Source organism: Bubalus kerabau, chromosome 5 (genome assembly GCF_029407905.1).
Source record: "Bubalus kerabau isolate K-KA32 ecotype Philippines breed swamp buffalo chromosome 5, PCC_UOA_SB_1v2, whole genome shotgun sequence".
Taxonomy (NCBI): Eukaryota; Metazoa; Chordata; class Mammalia; order Artiodactyla; family Bovidae; genus Bubalus; species Bubalus kerabau.
This window is the reverse complement of record NC_073628.1, coordinates 5116559-5143542: the sequence shown is the minus strand read 5'-3', so window position 1 is coordinate 5143542 and position 26984 is coordinate 5116559. Positions and strand designations below refer to the sequence as shown.

The window sequence follows — 26984 nt, the reverse complement described above, 5'->3', positions numbered from 1 at the left end:
TCCATGTTGGTTGGCTCATTTTGGGGCTTCCCAGATGGCGATAGCGGTAAAGAATCCACCTGCCAATGCAGGTAGATGTAAGAGACAAGGGTTCGATCGCTGGGTGGGGAAGACCCCCTAGAGGAGGAAATGGCAACCCATTCTAGTATTCTTGCGTGGAGAATCCCATGGACAGAGGAGTCTGGCAGGCTACAGCCCATGGGGTCACAAAGAGTCAGGCATGATTGAAGCGGCTCATTTTTATATCCAGAAATGGAAAAGATTTCCAGAATAAGTTACCTTTTTGAAACAAGATCATTTTGATTGCTAGAAAACATTTATGTGAACCTTAAATGCAACTCTAGCCAAGTATAGAACACCAAAAACAATCTGGAAAAGGGATGTGGACCAAAATAGATTACCGGCCAAATCTGTCTTTGGGAAATGAAAAGAGTGGAGTTCAGCATTTAGAGTACTTGGCCTCTCCTGGAGGAGAGGCGGGATGGTTTCATACTTGTTGGTATTTCTTTATACAAAGTCTTTTCTTATTCCAGCTAATCAATGAGAAGAGAAATGGAGGGACATAGCTAGTATAGGCTGCGGAGGTTGGAGCTCCCTTTGTGAGGCTGGTTAGCAAGCCTTGTAAACTGAGGAAGGGTTAAGGGGTTTGGTGTCAGCACTGCTGACCCCAGGAGTAAGCAGTTAATTGCTACTTTTAGGCCTTTCCTAGTAATTTTCAGTGATGCCAAGGAGTTTGAAATGCACAGGCATTATAACTACTGTTTTCATCAACTTTCGAAAAATGAAGTTTGATCGTCTTCTAGGGCAGTGAGGAAAGGATGAGAAGGGATTGTAGGGGCACAGGGCAGAGAGAGCGCGCCGGTTTAGCGGAACTGTTGTGAGAATTAAGGCTAAACATTGCCGGGCGTGTTTGTGTTTATTCCCTGAAAAAAGAAGAGTCCGTTCCTGCCATGTATCGTATTGTCAGGCCTAAAAATTTTTCAGCTTTTGGTGGCAGTTACTGTTGAATTGCCTCTTGATTAGTGTAAACCTTCAGCAGCCTGCCCTTGCTCATGTACCCACCTTACCCTTGTTCATTGTTCAGTCACTAAACCGTGTCCAACTCTGCAACCCCATGGACTGCAGCACGCCAGGCTCCTCTGTCCTTCATTATTTCCCGGAGTTTGGTCAAACTCATGTCCATTGAGTTGGTAATACCAGCCAACCATCTTGTCCTCTGTCACCGCTTTCTCCTCCTGGCCTCAATCTTTCTCAGCTTCAAGGTCTTTTTCAATGAGTCGGTTCTTTTGCATCAGGGGGCCAAAGTATTGGAGCTTCAGCATCAGTCCTTCAGTGAATATTCAGTGTTGGTTTCCTTTAGGATTGACTGGTTTAGTATCCCTGCTGTCCAAAGGACTCTGAAGAGTCTTCTGCACCACAATTCAAAAGCATCAGTTCTTCAGCACTCAGCCTTCTTTATGGTCCAACTCTCATGTCCGTACATGACTATTGGGAAAACCATAGCTTTGACTATATAGACCTTTGTTAGCAAAGTGACGTCTCTGCTTTTTAAATACGCTGTCTGGGTTTGTCATAGCTTGCCTTCCAAGGAGCAAGCGTCTTTTAATTTCATGGTTGCAGTCACCATCCACAATGATTCTGGAGCCCAAGAAAATAAAGTCTGGGGGGAGGGAGGAGGGCACGCGGGCGTCGGCGTGGCCCTTGCGCTCTCCCTTTCTTAAAAAAAAAAAAAAAAAATTAAAAAAAAAAAAAAAGAAAAGAAAATAAAGTCTGTCATGGTTTCCACTTTTGCCCCATCTGTTTGTTGTAAAGTGATGGGGCTGGATGCCATAATCTTAGTTTTTTTGAAAGTTGAGTTTTAGACTAGCTTTTCCACCCTCCTTTTTCACCTTCATCAAGAGGCTTTTTAGTTCCTCTTCACTTTCTGCCTTTAGGGTGGTGTCATCTGCATATCTGAGGTTATTGATATTTTTCCCAGCAATCTTGATTCTAGCTTTTGCTTCATCTAGCCCGGCATTTTGCATGATGTACTCTGCATATAAGTTAAATAAGCAGGGTGACAGTATACAGACAATATACTCCAAATTATTTCGCTTTCTGAGCTCCAGCTTCTTCTATGTAAAATGGAAATAATATTAGTTCTCTTTTCGCAATTAAAGGTTAACTTTGGGTAATTTGAATTTGTACGGATTTTTTTTTTCCCGTGAGTTTATTAATGTAGAAATTATAAACTTTCATAGAACAAGTGATATGGCGAAGCTGACTTTGTTAATGATTAATACCTTATTTTATGAAATCTCTTACTGGCTTTGGTTTTGAAATCTTGACTGGTGGATTGTTGTGAAATTTTCTTTTTTACTCTTTTGCCATTTTTCTGTTTAGAGGTCTTAGTTTAAAAAAATTGGTTAATGTGTGATTATATTTACTTTGAAAAAATAAAAACAGGTGAGACTGAAGTCTCTCTTGCTCACCTTCCGTCAACCCTCTTCTGTCTTCTGCTGTTAATCGTTTTTTTTGTCTGTTTTCTTGATTTTCTTCTGTTTGTGTATTTATTTGTGTGTTTATAGAATGGGAAGCCCAGTGTTAGGCATACACACTTTTTTTTTAATAATTTATCACTTTTCATCGACTCCCATGCAGTACACAGAGATCTGCCTCCTTTTTAATTACTTATATGAAGGTGTTTTAATAGCCATTTCCCAGATCAGTGGGCTTTAGATTTTTTTTTCTATCACAGACAGTTTGACTTGCTTTTAGTTTCTTACGATAAAGCCCTTCGAACTTAGAAGCTTTTCAAAGTTTAGTGTTTGGTACAGAAATAGGTAAAATACTGAATTATAAGCTGGATTTTTTGCTTTTAATCTTTATATATAAAGTACAACTGTTAAACTGGATGGAAACCTTGTTTTAGAAAGCTTTTCTTTTTCCTTTTCAAATGATGTATGACATGTATGATGTTTTTAAGCTCTGTTGTAATGAAAAATTATTTAGCAGATCTTTTTTGCTGCAGAAATGTGTAACACAAATTTACATTTTAACCATTTTTAAAAATTAATAAACTTTATTTCATGGAGCAGTTTTAGGTCCACAGCAGAATTGAAGCAGCAATACAGAGCCAGAAGCCCACATACTCCTTGTCTCCCCACGTGCCCTCCAGCCTTGTGAATGTACACTGACACATCATTGTCACTCAGAGTCCACAGGTTACGTTAGGTTCAGTCTTAGTGTTATATGTTCTTTGAGTTTAGACATGTGTAATGACATATATCCACCATCATAGTAGTCTACAGAACACTTCTGCCCTAAAAGTCCTCTGTGCTTTGCCTCTTCATCCCTGCCTCAGACTTAGCCCTTGACAACCACTAATCTTTTTAATGTGTCTCTAGTTTTGCCTTTTCTAGAGCGAAATACAGTAGAGATCATACAGTATTGTAGCCTTTTTAGACTGGCTTCTTTCACTTAGTAATATACAATTAAGGTTCCTCCATGTCTTTTCACTCCTTAAGAGCTCATTTCTTTTAGTGCTGAGTAATATCCATTGGTTGTACCACAGTCTATCCATTCTACCTGAAGGACGTCTTGGATGCCTCCAAGTTTGGGCAGTTGTGAAAAAGCTGATGCAGACGTCTGTATGCAGGCTTTTGTGTACACATACGTTTTCAGTTCAGTTGAGTAAATAGCATTGAGCATGATTGGTCTCATAGAATGAATTAAGAAGTATTCCTTCTGTTTCTGTCTTCTGAAAGAGACTGTAGAGAATTGGTTAAAAAATTTTTTTCTTTAACTGTTTGGTAGAAATCACCAGTAAACCCGTTTGGACATGATGCTTTCTGTTTTAGAAGGTTATTCATAAGTGATTCAGTTTCTTTAATAGATACAGCCCTATTCAAATTGTCTGAGGTGCGTTGTGACAGATTGTATCTGTCAAGGAGTTGGTCCATTTCATCCAGGTTATCAAATCCATGGCTGTAGAGTTGTTTATAATACTCTTTTATTAGCCTTTTGTTGCATGTGAGATCTGTAGTGATTCCCCTTTTTCATTTCTAATGTTAGTAATTCAGGTCTTTTTTCCTTAGTCTGGCACAAGTCTTCCTGATTTTATTGATTTTTTTGGGAAGGGGTGGGGATACTCAGCTTTTGGGTTTGTTGATTTCCTCTACTGATTTCTTGTTTTAAAATTATTTTCTGCTCTGATTTTTATTAATTGAGTTTCTGCTTAGTTTGGAATTAATTTGCTCTTCTAAGGCGAAAGCTTAGATGATTGATTTTAGATCTTTCTTTTTTGATATGTGCTTTCAATTCTATAAATTTTAATCTAAGCAATGTTTTTTGCATCCCCCTAATTTTAATAAGTTGTATTTTTATTTTGTTCAGATATTTTTAAAGTTTCTCTTGAGAATTTTTTCTTTAATCCATGCATTTTTTAGAAGTGTGATTTGTAATCTTAAGTACTTTGGGTTTTGCCAGCTGTGTTTCTGTTGCTGACTTGGTTTGATTGCATTGTGGTCTAAGGCAGACATGGTATGATTTTTGTTCTTCGTTTGTTAAGGTGTGTTTCATAGAACACGCTCTGTCCTGGTGCATGTTCCATGTGTATTTAAGAAAGTATAACTTACTGTCGTTGGATGCAGTAGTCCATGCATATCAACTGTATACAGTTGATTTTGATTGATGGTGCTGTTGAGTTCTGTTTTGTCTTTACTGATTTTCTGATGGATATATCTGTTTCTGATAGAGGAGTAGTAAAGTCGCTAACTGTAAAAGTGAATTCATCTATTTCTCCTTGCAGTTTTATCTGTGTTTAACTTGTATTTTGATTGTTAGGTGTTGTTAGGTGCATAGCATTAAGAATTGTTATGTTGTGCTCGCTTCGGCAGCACATATACTAAAATTGGAACGATACAGAGAAGATTAGCATGGCCCCTGCGCAAGGATGACACGCAAATTCGTGAAGCGTTCCATATTTTTAAACTAATACAGTTATGTAAAGTTTAAAAATAAAATAAAATTTAAAAAAAAAAAAAAAAAGAATTGTTATGTCTTCTTAGAGTATTGGCTCCCTTTTCATTTTGGTAATGGCTTTTTTGCCGTGAAGTCTTCTCTGTCTGAAATTACTATAGCTACTCCCACTTTGTTTAATTAGTGTTAGTATGGCACAGCTCCATTCCTTTACTATTAGAGTGTTGGGTTTCTGTATTAAAGTGGACTTCTTGTAGACAATATATGGTATACCTGGGGGTAGGTTTTTATTTTCTGTATTTATCTTGCTAGTGTTCGCTGAGATTCCTGATGTGTGGTTTGGTGTCTGATATTAATTTGGGCAGATTCTTGGTCATTATTGCTTCCAGTGTTGTTCTCTTCTTCCCCTTCTCCTTCCAGTAGCCCGTTACATGTATGTTAAACCTTCCATAGTTTCCCGTGGCTCTTGGATGTTCTGCACCCCTCATCCCCATTTTTGTTTTTGTCTTTTCTCTTTGCTTTTCCGTTTTGGAAATTTCAGGTGTCACATCTTCAAGCTCAGAGTTTCTTTCCTCAGCTGTGTTCAGTCTGCTAACGAGTTTATCAAAGACATTGTCCGTTTCTGTTAGTATTTGGTCTGAAGCATTTCTTTTGATCCTTTCTTCGAATTTTTGTTTTGATTGTTTTTTTCTCTTATTGCATGTTGTCTCCCTTTTCCATTAAAGCCCTTAGCTTTTCTGTTCTGATAATTCCAGCGTGTCTGGCATACATGACTTTTTTTGTTTTTTGGTTGGGGGCACAGCACACGACATGTGGGATTCTAGTGCCCTGACCAGAGATCGGACCTGCACCCCTGCAGTGGAACCGTGGAGTCCTAACTGTTGGACTCCCGGGAAAGTACCCTGTAAATGACTGCTTCTGATGCTTGCTCAGTCTTTTCAAGCTACTTTTTGCCTTAGTATGCTTTGCAGTCTTTCTGAAAGGCAGACATGATACACTGGTAAAAGGAAGTGTGAAGAGCGGACCTTTGGGAGCGCAGTAGAACTGTCACGGGGATGGGAATGTTCTGCAGTGCTGCGCGGCCTCAGTCTTGGTGAGCTGTGACCTTCACCGGTGCTTCTCTGCTTTTTCCCCTTCTCAGGTGGTGCGGGATGGCTAGCATGGTCTGGAGTTGTGTGCTCCCCTTTCCTCACGCGGAAGGTTAGAGGGGCTGGAGCTGGAGATTCCCTTCCTCCAGGTAGGTTAGGTTCCGGTGAAACCCCAGCGGGTTAGGCTCTGGGAAACAGTTGTTTTTTCTTTTTTTTTTTTTTTTGAAGGTGAGCTTTGTTAAGGACCGAATGTCCTGATGTTTCAAAAAAAAAAAAAAAAGTTCTTTCCCCTCCCAGAAACGGGGGAGGGGAAGAGTCTACCCATGCCCCCACTGAAGGGCATTTTGGTTGCTTCCACGTATGGAAGAAGCTGTTGTAAACATCGGTGCACAGGTTTTTGTTCGTGTTTTCAGCTCCTCTGGGTAAATACCAAGGAATGATTGCTGGATTATATGGTAAGAATGTCTTTAGTTTTATATGAAACTGCTGAACTGTCTTCCCAGTGCCTGCACCACTTTGCACTTTGCTCAGCAATGACTGAGAGTTCCGGTGGCTCCACGCCTTCCCCAGCACTGGGTGGGGGGGGTTAGCCTTGTGGACTTTGGCCATTCTAACAGGTGTGTAGTGGAATCACATTGTTTTCATAATTTGCATGTTTTTGGTGACATAATGATGTGGATCACACCATTTTTAATGACTGTATTTCATTGGATAGATAAAAGAACCTTGGGGTAGATAAAACCTCTGTTACTCAGGTTCCGTGTATTGTGGGTGACCTGATCGTTTGTCCTAGGGTGGTGCCCACAGTGTCCTATGACCTCTGTATTTGGATGTTTCTCTCTTTTTTTCCCCCCTGTTATTAACTCTTTGGACATTGTTACATATAAGACTTTTAACTCAGGATGAACACCTTAGGATGAACTCAAAGCAACGTAATTGGGTCAAGGAATGTATAGATTTTAAAACCCTTTGATATCTATGGCCAGAAAAATTAGTTTATCCTTTTACCAGCAGTTCCATCTAATTTTATATTAATGTATGTTTAAAGTCCTTTTTTATTAGGGGAAAATTTTAACATCCACAAACATAGAATAGTATAATGAACCCTCAGGTAATCAGCTCCAGCCCCATAAACCCAAGGTCAGTGGTGCCCCGCTTAATCCTTCAGTCCCCACATCTCTCCTGGACTCATACTGGTTTAAATCTCTATTGAAGTGTGATAGAAATACAGAAGAGTGTACACCATGAATGGGTTTTCACAGTCTGACACCCACCTTGGTACCTGGGTCCCAGGCATCTCCTTTGTCCACTTTGAGTCACACCATCTGCTGAGGGCAGCCAGGGTCCTGATACTTAGCCAGGTTGACTAGCTCTGCTGAGTCTCGTTCCTTCCGTAAATCTATGGTATGTTCACGTGTGTCTGAGCTTTTCTTTTGACATTGTGTGTGGGGTTGTTGGGGATATACCTGGAGGTGACATTGCTCGGTCGTAGAGGTGTGCATGTGTTCCACTTTGGAAACCTGTGGCTGCATCTGCTGAAGCAGCGGTACCGGGTGACATCCCCCAAGCGTGTGCGAGGTCCATTGACTCCATCCGCTCGAGTGGCTCCTGTCTTTCACCCTTTTCGTTTTACCTACACTCCTCGCCGTGCGGTGATGTCTGCAGCAGCTGTAACTTGGGCTAGTGAAGTCAAGTACGTTCTGTGCCTTTATTGGTCAGTTAGTTTATTTTATAAAGTTTTATTCACGTATTGTTGATTTATGTGTTAATTTGCTGTACCACAAAGTGATTGTTTTATACACATGCACACACACGTCCTTTTTAATTTCAGTTATTTACTTATTTTTAGCTGCACCGTGAAGCATGTGGGATCTGAGTTCCACGAACAAGTATTGAACCTCTGCCCCCTGCAGTGGGAGCGTGGAGTCTTAACCACTGAACTGCCAGGAAAATCAAAATACATTCATTCTTTTCCATCATGGTTTATCACAGCATGTTGGTATGTTTCCCTGTGCTCTACAGTAGGACTCTGTTGTTTATCTGTCTTACGTGTAATAGTTTGCATTGGCTGATCCCACACTCAGTCCTCCCCCGCCCTGGCCGTACCACAGTTATCCTTTTGTAATGAATGCACTGTGCTTAGTTGCTCAGTTGTGTCTGACGCTTTGGGACCCCGTGGACTGTAGCCTGCCAGGCTCCTCTCCATGGGGAATTCTGCAGGCAAGAATACTGGAATGGGTTGCCCTGCCCTCCTCCAGGGGATTTTCCCAACCCAGGGATCGAACCCAGGTCTCTCGCATTGCAGGCAGATTCTTTACCATCTCAGCCATCAGCTAAGCCCAAGAATACTGGAGTGGGTAGCTTATCCCTTCTCCAGCAGATCTTCCCGACCCAGGAGTTGAACCGGGGTCTCCTGCATTGTAGGTGGATTCTTTACCAGCTGAGCTACCCGGGAAGCCTTTTTTTTTTCCCCTTTCAATAAAGAGTGGTATTTACATCTCCTCTTTCTTCTATTGCATTATCTGTTTTATCTTGTTAGCTCTCTGTTGATTCATAACAGTTACCCCTAAACCTAGTGGCTTATGACAACAGTAAACATTTATTATCTCATAGTTTTTGTGATTTAGGAACTTGAAAGTGGCTTGGCTGGGCTGTTTGGCTTGGATGTCATCAGCCTTCCAAGTCTTGACTGGAGTTGGAGGATCCTTCCCAAGGTGGCTCATTTTCATGCCCAGCAAGTTAGTCCTGGCTGCGGTGGGGAGGCCACAGCTCCTTTTCATGCAGGCCTTTGTCCTGATGCCTCAGTGTCCTGTCCTCAGGACATGGTGACTGACTTCCTCCTCAAAGAGAGAGAAATAGCACCAAGTGGAAGCTATGGTTTTTATGACATGACCTTAGAAGTCTTGTGGCATTTAATTTTGTCATATTCTGTTTGTTAGAAGAGAGTCACTTACCTTGTCCCACCTTGGACAGTGAAGTTCTCTTTTCTGAAAAGTGTCAAAGAGTTTGTGGACAAATTTTCACATACTACACTTGGTAGGATTTGTTTTATTCTGGATGTGAATTTTTCAGGAGATATAAATATGGTGAATATCTCTGCCTAGTCCTGGGTTGTCGTTGTGTCTTTCGAGGCAGAGGAGTTGACACTGATGTAACTTAGTTAGCTCCCCCTGTATGGTTTGTCGAAAACTCCTGCAGAGCAGTCGCTTGGTGCTATCCACTGCCTGGTCAGAGGTTAAATTTTCAACCGTCTCAGATACGGTAATTTTTATATGTAGAGTTTTCTAATATTTTCAAATTGAGATCCAAATAAAGTCTAGCAATTAAAACAATTCCCCCTGCACCTCTTGCCACCTGTTTGTGGAAGACCTGGATTTTTTTCTTGTGTCCCCTCAGAGTTCTCTGTCTTGTAAGCAGGTAGTTGTGAGTTTCTGTGTTTGGGTGGTAAACTGTACGGTAGTTTCATTGGCGTTTCTTCTTTTGGTTGTGATTGATCGCTGGAGGTTTACTGTGGACCCAAATTGAAATTTTGAAAGGGCTTCCAGCCTGACTCACATAGAAATTCATTCAGATTATAGTCCCATACTGTGTCTTGAAATGTGCTGTGTGTGTGTGAGGCCATCAAGAATGCATGTTCTCCGTAGGAGACCTCATGCTGACTGGAGGAAGCCTTCCCCTCTGAGGGTGCCACCCTCTCCGGTAGTTCAGATGTCAGGGGGCATAACATAAGGTGGTCTGACACATCTTTGTGGGGGGCTCCAAATCCGCACCTCCAGGGGTTTTGTTTTCTTTTTTTTTTCACTTGTTATTGGGATACAGTGTTGTGTTAATTTCAGGTGTGCAGCATAGTGATTGGACATTTAAATACGGTAAGTCCCTACGTGCAAACCTTCATACTGTGAACTGTGAAAGGTTCGAACGTTTGTTTGCGCGTGTCTGGTGTGCAGTGTCCCGTGCGTGTCTCCCCCACAAGCGGCTGTGCTTTTGCGTGCCTTACAGTGCTGCGTAGAGCACAGCGGTGCACTCTCTCAAGCCCAGGATGTCCGGAAGCGGGCGGCAAAGCAGCGGTGGTGTAGCTGGTACTGCTAAGAAGAGATTTATGACACAGGAAATGGCAAGAAGATTTTCTTTGTTTGAGGAGGTGCTGTGAGCTTTTGAGTCATAGGCCCCGAACAGAATGGTACCCAAGAGTTGCAGCCACCGCTCAGATGCAGTCCAGTGCTGCCGTGTCACCTGTGACGAGGAAAGGGACCACTACCCAGACATCACTGGGTAGTTTCTTCAGGACGGTAGATAGAACTGAATTCAGTAAGGAACCAGCACCTGTGCCATCAAATGCCATGTGCGTCAGGCAGGAGTGACCCCCGCAGCTCACCCTCCGTCTCCTGATGCGGATGACCCTGTGGCTCTGCCGTCCCCCACCCTCCCTCCTCCGGGCAGTAGCTCTTCTTGCCCGTTCACTCAGTGCCAGCTGTTGTACTGTACTACTGGACTCTTGAAGGTACTGTACTGCGAGGTTAGAGATGTTCTTTATTTTTTGTGTTTGTTTGCTTTTTATGTATTGTTTGTGTGAAAAGAGTTTTGCACTATTACAGTATAGCACTGCATAGCTGCTTGTGTTAGTTGGGTATCTGGGCTGACTCTGTTAGGCTTATAAACAAATTGGCCTTACAGACGTGTTCTTGGAACAGAACTCATTTGTATGTGGGGGACTTACTGTACATTATAAGATGATCACTACCCACCTGTTATTTATTAGACTTTCCATGTTAATAACCACCTACTTGTTTCTTTTCCTCCTTGTCCTGTCCACTAGCTTTCCTGCTCTCACAATGATCTTTTGAGTTGTGATGACTAATGTTTTAAGGGTTGATGACTCAAAATCTTTTTAGGCCACCTTGATTTTCCAGTCTTTCCCAGTTTCTGTCTTTCCCTTCTGATAGAAAATTTAACAATGGAAAATTTTAAAAATTAACGATATAATTAGAATGATTGTTAGAGAAGTAGACAGAATTTCTTAAAATTCATGTGTGTGTAAAGTTGTTTTCTTAACAGTTCTGAAATTGATTAGAAGGAGCTAGGTAGGTAAAACACTTTATATGTGTTCTTTTAATAGTTTTAAAGGATGTATTTGTATAAATTCAAATGATGTTTTATTGTAAAAATGCAAAATATGAGAAGCAAAGAAGGCCTTTCTCTGATCCCACGTTATGGGTTTTCCTTCGTAAAAGGGCAGCAGTGAGCCCACGACAGCACCAGCTGGGAGTTGTGACACGTGACTCTGGTGGGCTCTGAAGAGCAGGTCTCAGTAAATATTTGTTGAATTAAACAACAAAAAATGTAAAGTTGTTTTCCTGTAAAAATTGTACTTCAAAGTGTGGTTCAACTTCAGGTAAGAGGTAAAATTTTCCATGTTTCGTTTTTAAATGAGTGTGCATAAAGGATAGTGATTGTTGGCCATAACACCTTCAGCAAATATCTGGGTGCCCGCCCGTGCCAGGCCTGTGCTTTCTAGGCTTTGGTCACATGTGATTAAAATTATGGCATGCTGGTGCCCTCAGTGAATCAGGACAGTGTCTCAGAGATACAGAGCAAGCAGCATATGTAGTCATGAGTTTTCTAATGGCCTCATGCAACGGCAACAGGTAAAGTTCATTTTAATGTATTTTAACCCAGTAATACAAAATAATATCATTTCAGCATGTCATACAAAATTATTAATGAGGTATTTTCACTTCTTTTTGTACTCAGTCTTTGAAGTCGGCTGTATTTTATACATGAACACTTCTGCGTTTGAACTAGCCGTGTTCCATGTGCTCCAGAGCCTGGCACGGCTGCTGCAGTGGCCCACAGGGCAGGTTATCATCCGTGTCCTCACTGCTCACACAGAGGGGCAGGGACACGGACTAGGAACCGAGGTAAACGGTGGCTTAAAGGGGCAGAGGAGCCGCAGGGGCATAAGTTAGGAAGCTGTTTCTGTCCTCTGGGTGGTGGCCAGAGAAGCTGGAGAAGGGGAGGTGCAAGGAAGATGAAGTTGACACAGTTTTGGTGAATTGGATGTTGAGGGAAAGAGGAGTCTACCCCAGCTGGGTGTGCCTTTTCTGGGAGGGGCGGATGTGGTGACAAAGGGTTTGTTAGGTGATCTGTGTGTGATAGAGAGCAAAAGCCTGTTTAGGAGAGATTCAATTTAATATGCTGACAGGACATCCAAGGGCAAACGGGTGCCTGTGTTTGAGGTGCAGAGATGGCCTTAATCAGTTTTATAAATTTGAATCTCATCTGTGTTTATAGAGGTATATTTAAAAACCTGCGGAAATGGCTTTATTTATTCAACAAAGCCCTTTGAAAAAGATTCTCCCCAAGTCTTGTTTGAGTTGCTGCAGCGATAGTGTGACTAGAACAAGGGGAAACGGACACCCTGAGCGCTGTCGTCAACCCGGGAGAGTTACCGAGGTCGTGTCCCGTCTGAACCCGGTGGGAACCTCTGCCTCAGAGGACACTGAGAGGTGGCCAGTGAGAAAACAAGGAGGCTGTGCTCTCAAAGAAGCCAAGGAGAGACTGTGTCAGTAAGGAGGGTCTAGCAGTGAAGCCTCCTGACTGCTCTGAGAGCGAAGCTGAGACTGGGACAGAAGAGTTTTGCTTAGAGTAGCCCCATCGGGAGGCGCTGGCGACTTGAAGAGGCAGTTTCAGTTGAGTGGCACAGATAGACACCAGAGTGGACTGAGGTGAAGAGGGGATGCTCTGTGACAAAGGGCTCCTTTTCTGTTACTTTTAAAGAACCACTACAAATCACTGAGAAGACAGGCCCAGTAGAAAAACAACAAAGGATATAAACAGACAGTAGGAGAAAAGTGAAGTATAAATGGCTCTTAGACAAAAACAGTGCTCCCAAGAGAAGAGGATGCTTGGCACGGGTGTTAGGAGCCAGGCAGGGGCTGGTGGGAGTAGCCACGGCCGCCGGGGAGAGCCCTTGGGCTTTGTGTACCTAACCGGAAATGGGCCTTGTTTAATCCAGCAGTTCCACTTCTGGAAACGCTGGCATTTTACAACAGAATGGGAAAGACTAGAGATCTCTTCTGGAGAAGGCAATGGCACCCCACTCCAGTACTTTTGATCTCTTCAAGAAAATTAGAGATACCAAGGGAACGTTTCATGCAAAGATGGGCTTGATAAAGGACAGAAATGGTATGGACCTAACAGAAGCAGAAGATGTTAAGAAGAGGTGGCAGGAATACACAGAAGAACTGTACAGAAAAGATCTTCACGACCCAGATAATCACGATGGTGTGATCACTCATCTAAAGCCAGACATCCTGGAATGTGAAGTCAAGTGGGCCTTAGAAAGCATCACTACAAACAAAGCTAGTGAAGGTGATGGAATTCCAGTTGAGCTATTTCAAATCCTGAAAGATGATGCTGTGGAAGTGCTGAACTCAATATGCCAGCAAATTTGGAAAACTCAGCAGTGGCCACAGGACTGGAAAAGGTCAATTTTCATTCCAGTCCCAAAGAAAGGCAATGCCAAAGAATGCTCAAACTACCACACAATTGCACTCATCTCCCACGCTAGTAAAGTAATGCTCAAAATTCTCCAAGCCAGCCTTCAGCAATACGTGAACCGTGAACTTCCAGATGTTCAAGCTGGTTTTAGAAAAGGCAGAGGAACCAGAGATCAAATTGCCAACATCCGCTGGATCATGGAAAAAGCAAGAGAGTTCCAGAAAAACATCTATTTCTGCTTTATTGACTATGCCAAAGCCTTTGACTGTGTGGATCACAATAAACTGTGGAAAATTCTAAAAGAGGTGGAAAATTCCGAAACAGACCACCTGACCTGCCTCTTAAGAAATCTGTATGCAGGTCAGGAAGCAACAGTTAGAACTGGACATGGAACAACAGACTGGTTCCAAATAGGAAAAGGAGTTCGTCAAGGCTGTATATTGTCACCCTGCTTATTTAACTTGTATGCAGAGTACATCATGAGAAACGCTGGACTGGAAGAAGCAGAAGCTGGAATCAAGATTGCTGGGAGAAATATCAGTGACCTCAGATAATGCAGATGACACCACCCTATGGCAGAAAGTGAAGAGGAACTAAAAAGCCTCTTGATGAAAGTGAAAGTGGAGAGTGAAAAAGTTGTCTTAAAGCTCAACATTCAGAAAACGAAGATCATGGCATCCGGTCCCATCACTTCATGGGAAATAGATGGGGAAACAGTGGAAACAGTGTCAGACTTTATTTTTTTGGGCTCCAAAATCACTGCAGATGGTGACTGCAGCCATGAAAGTAAAAGACACTACTCCTTGGAAGGAAAGTTATGTCCAACCTAGATAGCATATTCAAAAGCAGAGACATTACTTTGCCAACAAAGGTCTGTCTAGTCAAGGGTATGGTTTTTCCTGTGGTCATGTATGGATGTGAGAGTTGGACTGTGAAGAAGGCTGAGCGCCAAAGAATTGATGCTTTTGAACTGTGGTGTTGGAGAAGACTCTTGAGAGTCCCTTGGACTGCAAGGAGATCCAACCAGTCCATTCTGAAGGAGGTCAGCCCTGGGATTTCTTTGGAAGGAATGATGCTAAAGCTGAAAGTCCAGTACTTTGGCCACCTCATGCGAAGAGTTGACTCATTGGAAAAGACTCTGATGCTGGGAGGGATTGGGGGCAGGAGGAGAAGGGGACGACAGGATGAGATGGCTGGATGGCATCACTGACTTGATGGACGTGAGTCTGAGTGAACTCGGGGAGTTGGTGATGGACAGGGAGGCCTGGCGTGCTGCGATTCATGGGGTCGCAGAGTCGGACACGACTGAGCGACTGAACTGAACTGAAAAATTGAAAACTAAATGATCATCAGTGGCACCCTGGTTAAATCACCTGTAATGTAAAGGAAAGTCAGTATCAAATAAAACATTTGCTTTTGTTTTTTTCTACCATGCGGTAAATGGTACTTTGACTGTGAGCCTGTCCCTCGCACCATTTTGTAAGATTGAGAAAAATACCAGTGGGTCTGTTACTGGCACAGAAGATTTTTAAAGATACACCTTTGGAGAGCAGTGTTAAGCCTGTCGTTCTCTCTTGATCTGCCTTTTAACGCACTTCACATAAATTATTATCCACTATTCCCTTCTCCAGTTTCCTGTTAGGATTTTTGGTCCTGTTTTTTATGTGTTCTGAGTTATAGACCACAGGAAAGATGTCTTAAAGGTTCATGGATGAATTCAGTCTGGTTTCCTTATTTCATCTAAAAATAGCCACACCTCCTTTCATGAGAGGATCGTTTTACTTGGTTTGGATCATTGACAGAGGAAGCAAACGTCTGATGTTGTCTGAGAAGCCTGCCTGTAGCAGTGGTGATGGCTGCAGCCTGCCTGACGGAGGAGGAAGACTTCCTTGGTGCGCTTGGTGTGAGGGGAAGGGACAGTGCAGCCTCTGTGTGCGGTGTGTTCTCGTGCCACCTGCATTCACCTGGTTTCACCGATCTCCCTGCTTTGGAGAAAGCAGCATGTCCCATATGGACTTAATCAAACATGAAAAACTGGGCACCCCTAAATAGACCAAGCCGGTCTCCCAGCGGAGGACACTGATGTGGTGTAACTTTAAATTCTCGATCACTGGGACTCTGCTTTAAGATCTTGTTTAACTATAATTTCTTTTGCGTGTGAGACTGTGGTTATTCATTGATTCCTTTTTCTTCAGTTCTTGAAGTATCTTGGTTTCACTTATGTTTCTTCGTAGAGCCACAGAAAAGTAATAGTTTAGGATTTGAAGCATCTTAAACTCGTTTAGTCTGATCCTCTCATCTTACAGTTACAAAAACAAGCTTGAAAAGGTGAGATTACTTGTCCAAAAGTAGACTGATCTGAGTCAGTGGTCTTCCCCGTTAAGTTTGGTGGAGTGAGGGGTGGTATGACACCCTTGCCTGATCAGAGGGAGGTAACCTGCCAGACGTTTGAGGGGAAGTATGGCTTTAATTACTTGGCGAAGGCATTAGAACTCGTTTACCTGCTGCCCTAATTTGTTTTTAGTCACAGAGACAGTCGGAACCCTCTTTACATATTTTGGTTGAGAAAGTTGAAGCCTGTAGATGTGAACTTAACCCAAGATTGTAGACTATCAATGTTTTATTCTGTGCTTTAATGTGAGCTGGAACAGTGCTGTCCAGTAAAATAGTATTCTTTTATCTGTGCTCAGTGGGGCTATTTAAATTTAAATTGAGAATTCAGTTCATTAGTCTTAACTAGTTGTATTGCTGGTACTCATGACTGTGTGTGGCCAGTGGCTTACTGTATTGGACAGTGTAGGTACAGAGTATTTACCTTTAAAAAATTATTATTATTTTTTACAACTTTAGAAATGTTGGTGCTGGACACCAGGAGTTACGAGTATGATTAGAATTGCCAGTTAGGAATCAGATTTGTGTTTACAAGTCGGAGGAGCTTGGGGCCGTGCTTGTGGTTGTGACTTGGGCCTTTCTCCATTCCTGTCCCGTCTGCTCTTGAGGGCAGTAACCAAGGGCCTATTTGAAGGGATTGTCCTTTCTCGTCTCTTAGATATCTTGGTTTGCTAGTTGAAAATCCCGTTCCTGGGTTGAGTTTTCAGTGAATACGCTCATTCACCTTCATGTCGCTTAGCATGTTTTCCAGCCTCTGTACTTGGGTTTCACATACTAATCGCCTGGTTACCAAGGTGTCCTGTAGCAGGTTGATGCCTTTCTTGTTCTTGTACTGTGGATTATGGAAGTTTCAGCTTTTACGTCAAATTAAGCGCGGTGTGTAACTGTGGGTGAGCCAGCTAAGCACGGCTTTGGCGGTCGAAACCCTGTGTTCTTTTGTACCCGTTGCTCTGCCTCTGCACGCTGACATTGTCACAGGCAGAGTTTGTTTTCTGGGCTTTACTTCGGATGCTAATTTACTAATTTATGATTTGGCTCCATTTTAATAGCAACTTGGGTTGGATTGGCTTTATGCACAATGGCAGTGATTTGAGTGTCCATTAGGGTGCATAGCCAGACGATGATGTAATCCGATTAGGGGCCAACGTTTTTACTTAAAGTACTTTACATTCATGATTTTGCTTTTGAAAGGTGGTAGTATGGATTTACCTTGGGTGTTTATACTTTAAAAAGTAGTCTTTTTGTATTCTTGGTACAGATATTTTTGATTACTGGTTTCAAAGCCTGTATTTTTGCCACAGCTTGTATTAAATTGGTATTTCTGAAATTAGCTGATAGTTACATATATGTGTGTGTGCATATATGTATAATACATATACACAGTTATTGTATATATAATATATATATGTGTTTGTGTATATATATATATAAAGATGCCTCTGAAGTTATCAAAGGATGTTACTTATTTAGGTTGTTTCTCTCAATTACGAGTGTTTGTGTGCTCGTTTTTGATGATTTTTGTGGTCAGAATGGGGGGGGTGTTAATTTATTTTCTGTATGCTAGGCATTGAGGATAAAATGTTGAATTTTATCAACATTTTATCTCTAAAACTTTATAGAGATGGATTGTCTTACCATCTCACTATCTTGCATCTTTTTAGACTTGGGTATTTGGGGAACACGTGTGAGCAGCTTGCAGAAAAAGGATTATTAAAATCCGCATGGGAACGATTGAGCTGGCCTGTCTCGGGAACCATCGAGCTGGCCTGCCTCGGGAACGATCGAGTTGGCCTGTCTCAGGAACGATTGAGCTGGCCTGTCTCGGGAACGATCGAGCTGGCCTGTCTCGGGACTTGCTGGTGACAGAAGTTGCTTGCTTCTGTGTGCCCACTGGGCTCTAGGCTGTTTCACCTGTTTGTAACCGAGAGGTTGTTTTTAGTTGTTTGTGTATGATATGTGATACAAGGAGAACATACTTTCCTGCCTGTTATGTAATAGCTGTAGTTTCCGCTTGTGAATTTGCATCTTTGAAGAATATCAGGGAATTTATATTAAAAATTCATGTAAGAGCATACAGAGAGGTTATTATTCCTTTTTTCCCCCAAAGTGAATTAAAAAAAAAATTTCAGTGTTCTTTTGGAGTACGTCCTTTCTTATTCTCAACTACAAAATAGGAATAATACCTAAGAGGATTGAGAAGCACACGTATAATGCTGGCACAAAGGGTTTGTAAGGGTAGACATTCACTCTTGCTGTTCTCAAGTTCTGTGACTAAGCAGGTACATATTTAGTTGCTCTTTAGTTGAGAATCTGTTCCTTTGCTGTTTTAGGCTAAACCCAGCCCTCATTCTTGACTGATATTTTTATAATTATGTTCTTACATTCTCTTCATTGGCCTTGATCATACTGATTAGTATTGGAAAGAGGAGACCCTTTTTGATAGGGTTATATTATATGGCTGTTGAGGAAATTAAGGAATGATTGGCAAGAAGAAATATAAAAGTAGAAGTATATTATCTTAAAAAAAAATCTTGTTTTCCCTTTTTTGAGGGGCGCCTCTGGATCCATTTCCTCTGAGAGAATAATCTAATGCTACCAGTTGTTAAGCCTGAATGTTTGTGTCCCCACTCCAAGATTCATATGTTGAAACCCAATCCTCAGTGTGACGGTTTGGGGGAGTGAGGCCTTGGGGCGATGAGGCCATGAGAGTGCAGCCTTAATGAATGGGCTTGGTGATCCCCGAGGGTTCCCTCACCCGTTCCTGCTGTATGAGGACCCAGCAGTCACCAGACAATGGACTGCCCAGTCTCAAGAAGCGTGAAGTAGAGTTCTGTTGTTTGTAAGTTATGAATGTATGGTATTCTGTTACAACCCAGGAGGACTAAGGCATCAAATGATTCTTGAGTAGCAAATCTCCATTTTCCTCCTCTAGCTTCTATGACTGTGCAGTTGGTCCCACTGTTCTGGAGCTGTGTCCTTTTCTCATTTTTGTCCTTGCCAGGGTTGGGAACTCTTTTTGTCTTCGTTAATCAAACAGTGCTATTCTCATTTCACCTTCACCATCAGCACCATCTTGGTACCCACAGGCTTAAAGCAGAAGTTTTTTCCCCCATTTTACTTCTCTCCATTTATTATTTCACCAAGTCTTGCTTCATTCTTGCTGTAATTTAATTTGCTGCTGTCCATGGCCACCAGCACCATATTTAAAATTTTGATTATTTTTATATTAGATTTATAAATTTGTTGAAACAGGAAGGAAGTTTAGAGTTAATTTAGCCCAGCTCCTTTATTTTGTAAATGAAGAAATGGATCCTCAGGTCAGGCGACTTGTTTTAGGTCACACAACTAGTGAGTAGTTGATGTTACACTTCTCTGGTCTCAACATTTAATGCTCTCTCCCAGTCTAATATTCTTCTTAAAATGTATTTGAAAAAAATTTTGCATACCTCCAGTTAAGGGTGAACCAGTTTTAGGAGGTTGGATAGATGACAGCATTTGCTAGGCACCCCTCCCTCTTTTCCCTCTTACCCTGAAGGTAACTATATTACTTAGAACTCTTTTAGCCCATTTAAAAAAAAAATACATATTTACCTCCATATGTCTGAAGAGCATTTTGGAAGAGTTCATACTTGTATGCATGCTTGCTGATTTTTTTTCTTTTTAGTTTAGTTTTAAGTTGATTTCCTGCTGTGAAAAGATAGGGCAGATAAGGATTTGCTGCCCCCCACCCCCCACACTGCACCCTTGTCCCTGTCTCTCCAGTATAGTTCTGTTGCGATTTTGGTTAAATCAGTATTTATCTGTTATTACTTGGGATGCTGTTTATAGTGTCAAGTGGTACATTACAAATACTTTTTGTAAACAGCTTCTGGTTTTCCTAGGAAATGTTGCCTTTTTTTTTTCTTTAATGTATCAATCACTAGTTTAGCCTCAAACTTTCAGCCAGTTATGTATTCAGGTATTCCATCAGCTTAATCGTTTGAAGAAATTTTACCTGCTCCAGACTGGGCTGCTTGCTCTCCCTGCGGGGACCCTGGGAGTTCTCGCCTCTCTTCTTCATTGCCTGTTTCTCTGTTGTCGCCTTTGTGTTCTCCCTCTTGTTTAGTGGAGCGTAGTCTCTCGCAGTTTTCTGTGAGAATGGCTGGGAGGTAAATCTTCTGAGACTTTCTGTGTGTTCTTTATTGGTAGTTTGGCTGGGGATGGACTTCTGGGTTGGAAATAATTTTCCTTATGTATTGGTCTGCTGATTACACACACCCACACACACACACACACACACACACACACACACGTACACGTTTATCTTCCTGAGGATGTCAGATAATTTTTAAGGTACTTTTTTCCTTGTGTAGTCTTTCCTCCATCCTGCATTTTTCTTTCTGTTTTGTTCTCTATGTTTCATGATACAGGTTTTCCTGAGATGTTATCAGAACCTGTGTTTTTCATTCATATTTAAAAGTTACACAACACACAAAGTTGAATTCATATGACAGTTCCATTATTTCTCAGCTTTGTTCACTGTCTATGAACATAATTTCCCAGATCTTCATTTCTAAATCACATCTTCCACTATAAGGAACGAGGAGTCCTTGGAGAAATGGGTGATTTCAGAGCTGGGGCAGAAAATGTAAAAGTTTAATCTGGAACATGTTGTTATGCAAGGAAATAAAGGAATATTCAAAAAACATGAAAAGTACACATTCCTCTGCTTGAAGGGGTTCCCCTTGGCCAGATCTGGGATAACTTGAGCATCAGAATGAATGGTGATAATGATAAATTAAGAATCCATGAGTCCATACTACTAATGAATTAAAGAATGAGTGGGGAGAAGGCAATATACTTTAGTTATAATGTCAGCTGATAAGTGTAGAAGGAACAGTAGATTTACAAAATAAACATAATTTTATAACTGTCAATAACAGTTGATTCAGACAAGAATTGCCAGAGGTTACTAAAACTATTGGGGGAATGTTTTAAGAATGTAATCTCAAACTTTATCTCCATACAGATTATTTACTAGTTAATTACTGAGGGGAAAATGGTTATTTTACAGTGAAGAAATAAGACAAATATCATTTTCACTAAATGATCAAAATCCCAATAATGGGACACATTGATACCATCTTACTACTTATGTGATACTCTAGGAGAAACAAACCTCACTTACCACTTGGGTGGTGTTACTGCCAGAAATTCATACTTTCCTGGGTTCTTCAGAGATGCCATGAAAGACAGAGAATTGCTGAAGAACTGTTTTAGATGGAGACACAATGTCAAGTGTGATTCGTGAGCCTGAATTGAGGTGAAGGGGGCTTGCCATCAGGGACATCGTAGAACAGTTGGCAGAATTGGAATGTGAACTATATAGTCTATATGGGACTGTTAATGTGTTAAATTCCTGATTTGGACATAAGTACTGTGGTTGTATAAGAGAGTCTCCTTGATCTTAGGAAATACCTGGTGAACTATTTAAAGGTAAAGGACATGATGGCTGTAGAAACTCAAGTGTTTGGGATGGGAGAAAGCAAAAGTGATACAGTGATTAGTTGTGAATCTAGGGGAAGGCTCTGTGGGAGTTTCTTGTTCTGCCCTTGCAACTGTTCTGCAGGTTTACGGTGAAAACTTAAAGATGAAAGTAAGGGTGGCTGATTGGCGACTCCATTCGTGGGTAGGGCTCATTGGCTGGGAACCGTTCATCAGAGTGACTGGTTGAGTTCCTTTGGTTGGGAAGTCCCCAATGTCAGGATTTTCAGGCCTTTGCTTCTTGAGGTCAGTGATTGAAAGTCATTAGCATTCTTCCTCCTAGCTGGAAATGGCAGGGCCCGGTAGGAGAGTCTGGAGGGGGTAGGGTGGGCAGATGAGTGGGCCTCACTCTGTATTCTTTCTGCAGTTCACAAGGTCCCTCTGTTTTTAGTGGCAAAACCATCCTCAGCTCTGCAGGGGTCACCGTCCTTTCTGGCTTCCTCTTGTCATCTGGGACTGGGAGGGATGGAAGAAGGCCAAGGGGATTTGGGAATCTTAAGTGTTCATTGAATAACCTTTTTCAACCAGTGTTCCTTTTGCTTCCTTCCAGCACTCCTCTAATTTTGTTGGTTCTTGGGATTATGCCTTTAAAAAAAAACAAGACAAAACACCAGAACAGTTCTTTCACTGTGGTTTTAGAGACATTTCAGTGTATGTTCACTGCACATACTTTACCCAGGAGTAATACGAATGCACTTACGTACCACTTCATTCTGTTTTCTGTCTTTTGATCTTGTTTCTCACATTCTCACACTTGGGAGTAATCAGATTTCTTACTATCAATAGTATAGACCCACTCTTTCCTGTAATTAGTCTAAGGGAAAAGACTGAATAATTAACACAGATCTTTTCCCAGAAAAGTCTTACTTTTTACAACTTCATAAGCACCTGGATTTGTGATGCTCTGAGCGTGTTTGAGGGCTGTTTTATCATTTGACTTCCCTGGGCAGGAGTATACAGCACATTGGGGCTGGCAGGTCAGTACAGCTCTGCTGGGAGCCTGTGGTTGACCAGCCTGGAAGTGGATGAAGTGGGTGGTCTTGACTGGTGGAGAAAAGATTGTAGATCACTTGAGGGCCCTACAGCTACCCAAAGTTAAGTGCCAGACATGTGGGGCATGTATGCATTTTGTGGAGTACATAACTTCATTGGATTTTTAAAGGGCTCTGGAACCCATTCCATGGAGAGTGGTTGTGATGGGGCTAGAATTACCTGCAACATTTAGAAACCCACTCATTACAGCAGCACTGAGTTAGTCACATCTGAGGACTGTGGAGGTGATCTGTTCTTACGATGTAAAGCAAAAATCTAGGTGATTAGTTAACTTTTTCAAGGTTTTGTTTAGAAAACATTTCACTGGTAAAATGCTTTGTTTTCAGAATCAAGTATTTTCTTCATAATAAACTAGGCTTTTGTTGATTAATTTTCTTGTAGCAAGTGGTTAGCATTGTTTCTATTATCTTGTTTGAGGGAAAATGTTTAGTTAATCACCCTGTAGTGTGAGTTTTGTGGAACAAAGGCATGAAATGAACAGCATTTATTTTGAGAGGCCTTGTAGACTGCATACGTATAAGACTTCTGATTAGTATATTGTCCATAGTTTGTGTCTTTTCCTGCAGTGTTTAGGTTTAGACAAAGTGCCTTGAAAGACAGTTTAAAGTCCTTCATGTGTAGCATCTGGTTAATTCACATTAGAGACAGGATTTGGCTGCAGCTAGTGCTTAAGTGCGGAGAAGGCGATGGCACCCCACTCCAGCACTCTTGCCTCGGAAATCCCATGGATGGAGGAGCCTGGTGGGCTGCAGTCCATGGGGTCGCGAAGAGTCAGACACGACTGAACGACTTCACTTTCACTTTTCACTTTCACGCCTTGGAGAAGGAAATGGCAACCCACTCCAGTGTTCTTGCCTGGAGAATCCCAGGGACAGAGGAGCCCGGTGGGCTGCCGTCTGTGGGGTCGCACAGAGTCGGACACGACTGAAGCAACTTAGGGGCAGCAGCAGCAGCAGTGCTTAAGTGAACTTAATGTTTAGCTCACAATTTCTGGTAAGTACAGTTGTTTAAAGGTATTACATGGGGCTACAAGAGAGTACTGTAAAAATCTGTTTTAGTAATTTAAAATATGATGCCTTTGCTGCTAACTAACCCTGTGTTGAGTGAGAAAGTCATTGATGTTTTCATGAGGTAAAGATAAGCATGTGTGTTTTATTTGTCCCTTCTTACGTCTCTGTTTCCGGGTTATTGTTTAGTGTAGGCTAAGAGCTTAGGCAGAAGAATGGCCATGCCTTTTCCCTCTTGTTACGTAGAGAACCTTTCACTTGGCCAGGACTTTTCAGTCCTCCGAGGTTTAAGTTGTGTGTGAAGACCTTGTGCCATTACCTTTAGTGGCAGCTCTCATTAGACCAAAAAAGAACGCACTGTGATTTTGGCTCTCTTTCTCTTTATAGGAGAACTTCTGTTCAATGTCCACCATCCTACTTTATTCCTGCTGATCTGCTAATGCAATAAATTGGAAGACAACCATTTCCAGGAGAACCTGTAATGGGCAAGGAGCCACAGAGAAGAAAACCTTTCTTTTAATTTTTAAACTTGGTTTGAAAGGTAAGGTCACAATGATTATGAGGAGTTCCTTTCCATGAGTTACATCAAGGAAGGCAGTTTTCTGTTGTGAACCCTGCGGTCTAGGTGGACCCGTCTGGGCCATCTCTTTGAGATGACCTGGTTCTGTGACGCTGTGGTATTTTTAGGAAATTAAATAGGAGCCTCTGTAGTTTGCTCTGGGGTGTCTTGGAATCGGCAGTACCCATGGGATTCCCAGTTTCCAGAGGACGGGGTTGGGGTGGGATCGAGCTGGGCCCTAAGGGCCAGATAAGGCAGCATGCCAGAGCAAGACTGCTGGTAGAGACCCACCTGCCACCCCTTGGGCACCTGGCCCTGAGTGTGTGTTGGGGCTTGGGGGGCTAGTTTTGTGTCATACCAGCCAAGGGACAGCTGGCTTCTAGCCAGCCACCTGACTCTTTTGAGTCTTAATTATTATCACCTTGCAACTCTTTCCTGAAGTTTTTTGTTAAAGACCAGAGGTTTTCTTTGCACACTTGACTTTTAGGTCAATTGGCACTTAATAGCAAGTGGCCTGGTAGGACCTTCTGGGGGATGTGCACACATCTTTAATCCAGTTCCACCGCTCGGTAGTATCTGGAGGAGCAGGTGGGCATGGACCGTTTAATCATCCACATTTCAGGCTTCAGTGTCTCAGGAGATACTGCAGTGGTTCAGGTGTGACAGGTCTCTGCCTCTAAACCCCAGTGAGTGCCTCGAATTCCTAGGCAGCGAGCCCCTTTGCCTGTGCCCTCACCCTCCTCCAGCCCCCGTGAAGGACTCTTCCTCAGCACCCCCTTCTGCTCACACAGTGAAGCACCGGCTCTTTCTTAGAGACTATCTTCACATCTCCTGTTTTGTCCAGCTGCTTTTTATTTATTGGTTTTTGGCTGTGCTGGCTCTTGGTTGCTGTGCAGGCTTTTCTCCAGCTGCTGGGAGCGGGGCCTGCGCTGTGGTGGTGTGCAGGCTTCTCATCGAGGTGGCCTGTCTTGTTGCGGATTCTGGGCTCTGGAGCACGGGCCCAGTAGTTGCTCAGTTGCTCTGCAGCCTGTGGAATCTTCCTGGATCAGGGATCGAACTCGTGTCTCCTGCATTGGCAGGCAGATTCTTTACCACGGAGCCACCAGGGAAGCCCCTGTTTTGTCCAGCTTTTATCTTCATATTCTTCTTGATATATCCTGGGGGCAAGAATTCCCTTCAGTGAATTCCCATTCACTCTTGGAGCCTTGTCTCATGTGGTTTTGTTTGTTTGGTTGCTTTGTTCAGGGGCCCAGCCCCTTGTCCCTCTGCCCTGTAGGTCCTCACTCTGCAGACTTGGGCTCTTCAGTTGCCTGCCTGCCTGCCTGCCGGAGTGGAGAACTCAGTCGAGGGGTCAGCTTTATTAATAAGTCTGGGAGCATGCAGTAATAAACTGATCTGACTGTCTGACTCATTTATAATAAAGAGGATATTTGTAATGCACATGATCATGTTTTGTCTTTATCCACTAGTTTGGAGCTGGAGGCAGTGGGAACAGGGGTACTAATTTCAGAACCCCACAGAGACCTCCAGCTTGAATTCAGTTGGGTATTTTACAGGTTCACCATGTTTTTATGCTTATTGGGCAGTATAAGTTATTGGTAACGTTTACCCTTTTTTTCCTGTTGTGATACTGGATCTCAGAAACTAAATCTGTCTGGTTAAGAAACTAAACCTGCCTGGTTAAGAAACTAAACCTGCCTGGTTAAGCCTTTTTTTCCGTTGGCAAACTTTTACCACCATCAGTGGAGCGCATCGTGGCAGCGAGAGAGTCACACCCGACGGGGCGAGCGGGCACGCGTGGCGGCCTCTGCTGCGCGTTGTAGTGGTCTCATCTTCGCTCAGCTTCTCCGACAGTGTTCTGCCTGGAGTTATTTCACACGGACTGTTCATAGAAGCTAATTCTTCGTCACTTCAGACTCCTCGAATAAATGACAACTCCAAGATCTTAAATTCATCAAGAATCGAGGAGGTCATCACTGGCTTCTTTAGCTTGTTAACAAACCAGCTTTGACTGAAGTTTCATTTTCCTTTCTTATGAAGACATCTTCCTGTTAGGAGACACTGCGTGTGATCCTCTGGCCGTCGCTGTCGTGTGAGCTGGGAACACTGCAGTGGCCGCCTGGTGCGCCGGGGTCGCCTGCAGCGCGTTCCTTCAGCTCAGGGATGGTATGATTGCATAATGAGCAGTGCTTTGCCCTCTCGTTTCATAACAGAACAGCCCATATCCCATTGTACCTTAAAAACACAACATTTGCAGTCCAGATTTTCTTTTCTTGTTTTGACATGTTGGGTGTGCACTCGGAATAATAAAACGCGGCAGTGCGGCATATGGCACTTGGGGCCCTGTTGCATTACACCCGAGCCTGCAGTTCGTAGTGCCCAGCTGCAGTGCCTGCGAGTGGCACTGTGGTGACGTGAGGCCTGCGTGTGGTCTCTTGTCATGACTGCTCAACCCTGCCCTTCTGGTGTGAGAGCATCCAGAGGCAGCCTGTAGAGGAGGGCATGGCTGTGTTCCCTTAAAACTGTATGGACACTGAAATTTGAATTTCATAGGATTGGTACAAGTCATGGAATAGCATTTTTTTTGATATCTTCCCCCTGCCCCCCCCCCCCCCCCGCCCCCCGCCCCCAGCCCATTTCCAAACAGTGAAAAGGTAAAAACCATTCTTTGCTCAGGCGCTGTATAAAAAATCTGGCGCATCAGATCCGGCAGTCTCAGTATTGTACCCCCAAGGTGTCCCAGGTGTCTGGAGTCGTTTCACACACTCATGGCAGAAAAAAATTGGAGTGGGAAACGATGTAAACTGAAAAGGTACCACGTTGGTTTTTGCTGTTGGTTGGATTTTTCTGTTTCTTTGTTTTTTGTATGGAGGAACCTTATGCATGTGGAGTCGCCTCATGGTC

The 26984-nt window shown here is 42.7% G+C and overlaps 1 protein-coding gene and 1 non-coding gene across 24 annotated transcripts in view; both read left to right on the top strand.

The window, feature by feature from the left end:
• The window catches only part of PPP6R3 (protein phosphatase 6 regulatory subunit 3), a 124527-nt gene that overhangs the window by 15659 nt on the left and 81884 nt on the right, over positions 1–26984 (top strand). For 13 of the 23 annotated variants that reach the window (XM_055580614.1, XM_055580613.1, XM_055580612.1 and 10 more), the window contains 2 exons: positions 6101–6196; positions 23909–24062. The gene's annotated coding sequence lies outside the window, so the exon portion shown is untranslated. Of the gene's footprint in view, positions 1–6100; positions 6197–6460; positions 6503–6541; positions 7741–7896; positions 8047–10067; positions 10549–14895; positions 15440–23908; positions 24063–26984 lie in introns of those variants that run through there. The other 10 variants (XM_055580592.1, XM_055580600.1, XM_055580602.1 and 7 more) reach the window with 7 other exon arrangements.
• LOC129654428 (U6 spliceosomal RNA) lies at positions 4862–4968 on the top strand. Its single transcript, XR_008715495.1, has one exon. It is a non-coding gene; the product is annotated as a U6 spliceosomal RNA (small nuclear RNA).